A 7,226-nucleotide genomic window follows, 5' to 3' on the forward strand; every position below is an offset into this window, starting at 1 on the left:
AGTTTGTTAAACTTTTATTTTATAGAAAAGTTGTTGTATCTAAGGAATTATGATGGGAAGCAGAACCAAACCAATGTACATATGTATTGACCGTTCTTCCGCAATGAAATCATTTTTAACAAATGCAAACACGCAAGTGTTAAACATACATAATAATATCTTTTTNGACAAGGTTTCGAGGATAATCGTAACAATATAAAGTGAAAATTTTTAATAAAAAACCCGCGATTTTTTTTCATTCTCATCATCTGGCAGCACCAACATCTGTGTTCATTTCCAGCACTTCCATGTAATCAATGAAATTTATATGGGGAATTGTGCAACTTTAAATATTAACAACTTTTTAAATAGAAGCCTCCGAGCTCAGGGGTTTTCACTTTTAGAATCGGAAAAAACTCCTCTACACGCCCTCATTTTTATTTATTTTTAATTTGGACCGAATTGACGGAAAATTTTCCCAATAATCTTCTGGGCAGTATCAAAAATGATAATATAGGGAATTAGGGTCNTGCTCAGGGGTTTTCACTTTTAGAATCGGAAAAAACTCCTCTACACGCCCTCATTTTTATTTATTTTTAATTTGGACCGAATTTACGGAAAATTTTCCCAATAATCTTCTGGGCAGTATCAAAAATGATAATATAGGGAATTAGGGTCTTACCTTGATTGTAGCCTTGCTGAGGCTGATAGCTCCTCTGCATCCGAAATCCGATTCTGATTCTGATTTGTAATAAGAAAGTGTGCCATTTTTTAATACAATATAGCGCGGTTGCCACCCATATATATAATTCGTCCACTTGCTAAGATAACCACGGAGCTCAACACTATTATCGAAGTATTCATTTTCTGAATCACCACTTTGCGAGCTGGTATCGAGGGGAAATGGCCCCACGGTCCGTATGGTTTGGGACTCCATGGATATTGAAAGTGTCCAAGAAAACGAATTATTTAGGTTAACATTCACATTTATAGGCACTGGGTATACAAAGTTGTTGCTTCAGACACATTTTGCTTTACTTAAACTTTCTGTTTAAGCTACAAGCTTAAAGATTTCAGTTTTCCATAACTCACTTTCGACAACAGTTTGTTAAACTTTTATTTTATAGAAAAGTTGTTGTATCTAAGGAATTATGATGGGAAGCAGAACCAAACCAATGTACATATGTATTGACCGTTCTTCCGCAATGNACTTCAGACACATTTTGCTTTACTTAAACTTTCTGTTTAAGCTTCAAGCTTAAAGATTCAGTTTTCCATAACTCACTTTCGACAAGTTTGTTAAACTTTTATTTTATAGAAAAGTTGTTGTATCTAAGGAATTATGATGGGAAGCAGAACCAAACCAATGTACATATGTATTGACCGTTCTTCCGCAATGAAATCATTTTTAACAAATGCAAACACGCAAGTGTTAAACATACATAATAATATCTTTTTTCTTAATTTGTCGCCAGTTCCACAGACTTCCACAAACTTAATTCAATTTGAAAACACATTCACAAATAATTCTTTTTTATACGAATCCATGACAATAACGTTATATATAAAATTCTTTTTCAAAACTGGAATAAGTGAAATGAACCACAGGGTGCCTGTTCCTACACCGCGATTCTTAAAATATATCGAAACAGGATTCGAACTAGGAATAATGTTCGATATCGTATCGATTATTCTAAATATTGATATTTGATGGCACCATAATCGATTTTTTTAATCGATATTCCAAGGTCGATATATCGAATATATCGACACTTTACCCGCAATATCGATATTTAATTTGAAATTTATTTTTAGTCTACAAAAAATTGTATGGGAAAATACTAAAGTAGGTTTACCCTGGGATTCAGTAATTCAGTCTCATCTCAAGTCACTAAATTTGAGATTAGCAATTAGTGACTATTTTTTGTGACTTGAGACGATTGCGATATTCAGAAGGAGAGAGTCACAAAAAGTTCACCAAAAATGTGTGGTGAAATCAAACACAGACAATCAGCTGATAGTGTTTATGTATGCCTTTTGCCCGCGCCGCTCAAAGAGTCGCAACGGCCGAGTGGTCAAAGCATTAGCTGGCAGCCGAGAGGGTCCGGGTTCAAGTCCTCCTCGGCCGTAGAGGTTTTTTTATTTTTTTATTGGTTTTATTTTTTTAACAATCTTTAGATTTTAATATTTTAAAAACAAAAAAAATTAAATTTTTTCAATAATTGAAAAATTCCTGTTGAACAAATTTCCTCGCTTCATTTGCGCGTTTTTTTTTTTTAATAAAATGGAAAGAAGTAAGCTTTTCCTCCATACTTCTATNTTCTTTAGATTTTAATATTTTAAAAACAAAAAAATTAAATTTTTTCAATAATTGAAAAATTCCTGTTGAACAAATTTCCTCGCTTCATTTGCGCGTTTTTTTTTAATAAAATGGAAAGAAGTAAGCTTTTCCTCCATACTTCTATTCTTGTGACCTGCTCTTAGCCAGCTGACAAATTAGAGACTTATTTTTGAGACTAGAGACGTGAGACAGCGTACTGAATACCAAATAGTCTCAAAATCCAAGTTCACCACCAACAGTCACTATTAGTGACTAGAGACCGCTTACTGAATGCCAGGGTTAATCAGCAGCTTGCCTGATTTATTTAGCTCTTAAGTTTGACAAACCGCTTGAGTCAACCGGCATGCCGTTTTAATCCTCAGAAAATATACAAGATGGAAATAACACAATTAGGTGAACTGACATACAGGTCTAATATTCTATTCAATTGGGAGTAGGATTTTCAATATCGATTTTTCCGATATCGATATTGTTCAGACCGATATATCGCTATATCGATTTTACAAGCAACCCTGCAAAAAACGGCTGACCATATCGGAAACAAACTATCGATTGTAGGCTCGCCTACATATGTACATACATACATACATTAATGAAAATTTTACTTCATTGTTAGCTGTGGTGAAAAATAAAGAAGAAGTCGGTGAATTTAAAGAAAGAATTCATCAAGATCCGTATATTTTATTTGTATATAAAAAAATGAGCAAAAAAACCTTTTTTAACGCTATGTGGATAGAGAAGAAAACATTTTAGGCCAGTGCGCTTATGCCGACTATGGAGTCAGTGACTATAGTGCTGAAATACAGTGCAACGCCAACGTGGGACTCCAGCAGAACCTAGGAATGGAGGTAGAAAGACCAAACGGCGCTGAGACATATGTTTTTAGCGACGAAAATTCAGACCCCGATGAAAAATAAGAAGAATTGTCTGAGCTCAGTGGCTCTGAAAAAGCTTGCGAAATTAAGTTAATATTCGACAATATATTTTTACAAATAAAATAAACACATAACCTAAATCGAATTGTATTTTTTAATATAGTTTCATGTATTTTTAGATATTTCGCTGCCAACTATTCAATAATTTATCAATTATTTAGAGGTTAGAATAGTGGTCAGAAAAATCACTGATTATCGCGATATTTTCCCAATAGTTTCATTGCTAAACACACTTGTACATCACCAGCTAGATGACATGTGTGAGCAAGTGAACATACTGTAAGGCAAATGCGCCCGTATGTGTGCAAGGGATGCACTATCACACGCCCAGCGAAGTGGTCACTTTTTTCCCCAAACCCAAGGCGTATTCAATAAGGTGGTATCGGTACGCCAACAATAAAATGTACATGTATTTTGTTTTTGCTTTTGCGGCGAGGACTGTCAAAAATTGCATAGGAATGATGTGAAAGAGAACAAAAAACCATAAACAATCCAACCAATCAACAGCAGCCATTTGACATATGAAGCCGTGAGGCGAAGAAAAATAAAAGGGTGCTGCTATCACCTGTTAAATACGCCTTGCCCAAACCCATACAAAACTAACCGCTAAACTGACGAAAAGTTTTAGTCAGTTTTCTCAATAATTTAACCGATAATCATAGGTCAGGCTTCTTGCAGGGAAGTGAACATACTGTAAGGCAAATGCGCCCGTGTGTGTGCAAGAAAGGGATGCACTATCACACGCCCAGAGAAGTGGTCACTTTTTTCCCCAAGCCCATACAAAACTAACCGCTAAACTGACGAAAAGTTTTAGTCAGTTTTCCCAATAATTTAACCGATAATCATAGGTCAGGCTTCTTGCAGGGAAGTGAACATACTGTAAGGCAAATGCGCCCGTGTGTGTGCAAGAAAGGGATGCACTATCACACGCCCAGAGAAGTGGTCACTTTTTTCCCCAAGCCCATACAAAACTAACCGCTAAACTGACGAAAAGTTTTAGTCAGTTTTCCCAATAATTTAACCGATAATCATAGGTCAGGCTTCTTGCAGGGAAGTGAACATACTGTAAGGCAAATGCGCCCGTGTGTGTGCAAGAAAGGGATGCACTATCACACGCCCAGAGAAGTGGTCACTTTTTTCCCCAAGCCCATACAAAACTAACCGCTAAACTGACGAAAAGTTTTAGTCAGTTTTCCCAATAATTTAACCGATAATCATAGGTCAGGCTTATTGCAGGGAATGAATTAAATCGATTCATGATATCGATACTTTCTTAAATATCGAACATTCTTAGTTCGAACGTAGGAAAAATCGATTACTTTAATTAACCAAATGATTCATCCAGCCCCACAAACCACAAATACAAAAAAAAAAACGAAAGATCGCGACATTGTACTTGTAATACCATGTTCGGACCGACAACGAAAACACTTTGAAAAAAAGTTTTGGAATTGTGGGCTGAAAGCTGTCAGTGTTTTAGTTGACATTTCTTTCTTCATTTGTTTACAAGTTTTGCACGAAAAAACAAAATTCTTATCATTAGCAACCTTTTTCTTTTGTTCTATCTTAATTTGGCCAGCCTATTTGACAATAAATGTCAATATAAAAGATGATAAAATACCACTCTCACTTTGATAAATATTTCTAAAATACTAGTGAAGACACCGATTGGAATGAAAGCGAAAACTGCTTTTCGTTTGACAGATTTTACATCGGCGAAAACGCAAGTTTTAAGTCGAAAACCAGTTATAGCAACGAAAACTGGTTTTATGAAAAAAGTTTGGGAACGTGGGTTCGTCAGCTAATATTACCACGAGCATTGCCAATTACGTAACACGCTTCTGATTTACTTTGGTGAGTTACCTCGTTAACCGTTTAGGATAAAACCCAGTAAGCATTAAAAATATACAAAGGTGTTCTCTGCAAAAGGTGTTCAGTTCCTTTTCTTCGCAAAACAGAAAGGAGAATTCTACTGCCTGAGGGTTATAATCCCTAAGTGCGGCCGAAGGCCGCCTACGCAGAAAGGTGTTCTCTGCAAAAGGTGTTCAGCCCCCTTTCTTTGGCAACACAGAAAGGAGAATTCTACTGCCTGAGGGTTATAATCCCTAAGTGCGGCCGAAGGCCGCCTACGCAGAAAGGTGTTCTCTGCAAAAGGTGTTCAGCCCCCCTTCTTTGGCAACACAGAATGCCTGAAGGTTATAATCACTAAGTGCGGCCGAAGGCCGCCTACGCAGAAAGGAGTTCTACGCAGAAATACATTTGTTAAAAAGAACATTTTTTTTATAAAAACTTGTTTTTTCTATTCTTAATTCACTTTTTTATTCTTTATTCAAAATCGCCCGTTATCTAATTTGGCATAATTTCTTTTATTAAAAAATCCCACGGTTTCTGTTAGTTGGGTCATATTCCACTTCAAACTGCTCAGTTTGCCTAAGAAAATTCCGTTATTCCCCCTTTTTCAAACGGTTCCCTAAGGGCCTGTGGGAGGAGCCCAAGGGGGGCGGTGGTTACGCCTTTTTAGAAAGCGGTGACTGGACCTTTTCTAGTGGGGGAGGTTTTGGGGCACCGCCCCGTCCCCCTCCGCCCAAAATTTTTGATATCAAAAGGCATAGTGAAAAAATTATGCTATAGCTTTTTCAAAGGTACCATTGAACTAGTCTCTCATTGTAGATTCTGATTCCTCCATGACTTTTAAAAATATGACTTTTATCATTTTGAGCAAATAATACCGATTATTTCTGCTTTTATTTTTTTTAAGACAAAAAAAGTTAAAATTTGCCTTTAATTTTTTTTTTACCAGAATATAATCGGTAATTGTTGACTTTTATTTTTTTAGGCAAAAATAAAAGTCAAAGTTAAAAAGCAAGTATTCGAGAGCTGTGTATACTCGAATGTGATAGTTTTGAAGCTACTACATGGAAACATGGAAACCAAATACCAGGGTTAGTTCAAGTCTGTATACATACATATTTATGTATACATACAATACATGAAGGGAGTTTTTCTGCACCGATTATTCGATTTTCAAAACTAAGGGCTTAGCCTCTAAATATATGTAACAAAAGGCATGACTTTTTGAATAAGGCTACCACCTTTTTTAAAATTATAAAATCTGCACCGTCCGTTGTATTAAAACAGAAGAGGTGCCAAATGAAAGGGCTAGGCGTGTAGATGTGCAGGAATGTCTCAGTCTTTTGAATGGGGTTGCCACCAAACGATTGATATGAACTGCGTGACTCGGTCTCCAAATAAAGGCAGCGTATTCCAATTTGGAACGCACAAACGCAGTATATAGCATTTTAATAGTATAAGGGTCAGTAAACTCGGAAGAATGACGCCTAACGAATGCCAGCATGGCAAAAGAATCAGCAATAGTTTTGTTTGTGTGCAGGGTGAAAGTGAGTTTTGAGTCGTAGTGTACTCCACGATGTTCAGTCTCACTTTTCGAGTCAAGGACAATATCTGCGATGGAGTAAGATGTCGTAAGAGGTACTTTTGATTTATAATAGGATACTTTGTGACATTTATTGATGTTGAGGGTAAGCCGATTCTGAACACACCACGTATAAAACCTGTTAAGCTGCGATTGAAGTTCGGCCGAGTCTCGTGAGCAACTGATTTCCGAATATATTTTCAGATCATCGGCAAACAAGAGAAACCTAACATTTGAAAGACAGGAGCTGATGTCGTTAATGAAAAGAATAAAAAATAATGGGCCTAAGATGCTTCCCTGAGGAACCCCTGAGAGAGAAATAAATGGCTTGGACGAAACACCATCAATAGTCACCTTGCTAGTTCTCAANCGGTCAGTAAACTCGGAAGAATGACGCCTAAGGAATGCCAGCATGGCAAAAGAATCAGCAATAGTTTTGTTTGTGTGCAGGGTGAAAGTGAGTTTTGAGTCGTAGTGTACTCCACGATGTTCAGTCTCACTTTTCGAGTCAAGGACAATATCTGCGATGGAGTAAGAT

At 36.7% G+C, this 7,226-nt stretch overlaps 1 protein-coding gene across 1 annotated transcript in view; it reads right to left on the reverse strand.

The window, feature by feature from the left end:
• Nucleotides 1-1,276, reverse strand: part of LOC108374772 (collagen type IV alpha-3-binding protein-like) — a 9,625-nt gene extending 8,349 nt beyond the window's left edge. Inside the window, exons 1-2 of the mRNA XM_017630793.1 lie at nt 1,265-1,276; nt 662-720 (exon numbers count right to left, since the gene is read on the reverse strand). The gene's annotated coding sequence lies outside the window, so the exon portion shown is untranslated. The remainder of the gene's footprint in view (nt 1-661; nt 721-1,264) is intronic.
• Nucleotides 1,277-7,226: the final 5,950 nt, after the last annotated feature.

Source organism: Rhagoletis zephyria, unplaced genomic scaffold (assembly GCF_001687245.7).
Source record: "Rhagoletis zephyria isolate East Lansing unplaced genomic scaffold, Rhagoletis_zephyria_1.1 Rzeph_scaffold_08122, whole genome shotgun sequence".
Taxonomy (NCBI): domain Eukaryota; kingdom Metazoa; phylum Arthropoda; class Insecta; order Diptera; family Tephritidae; genus Rhagoletis; species Rhagoletis zephyria.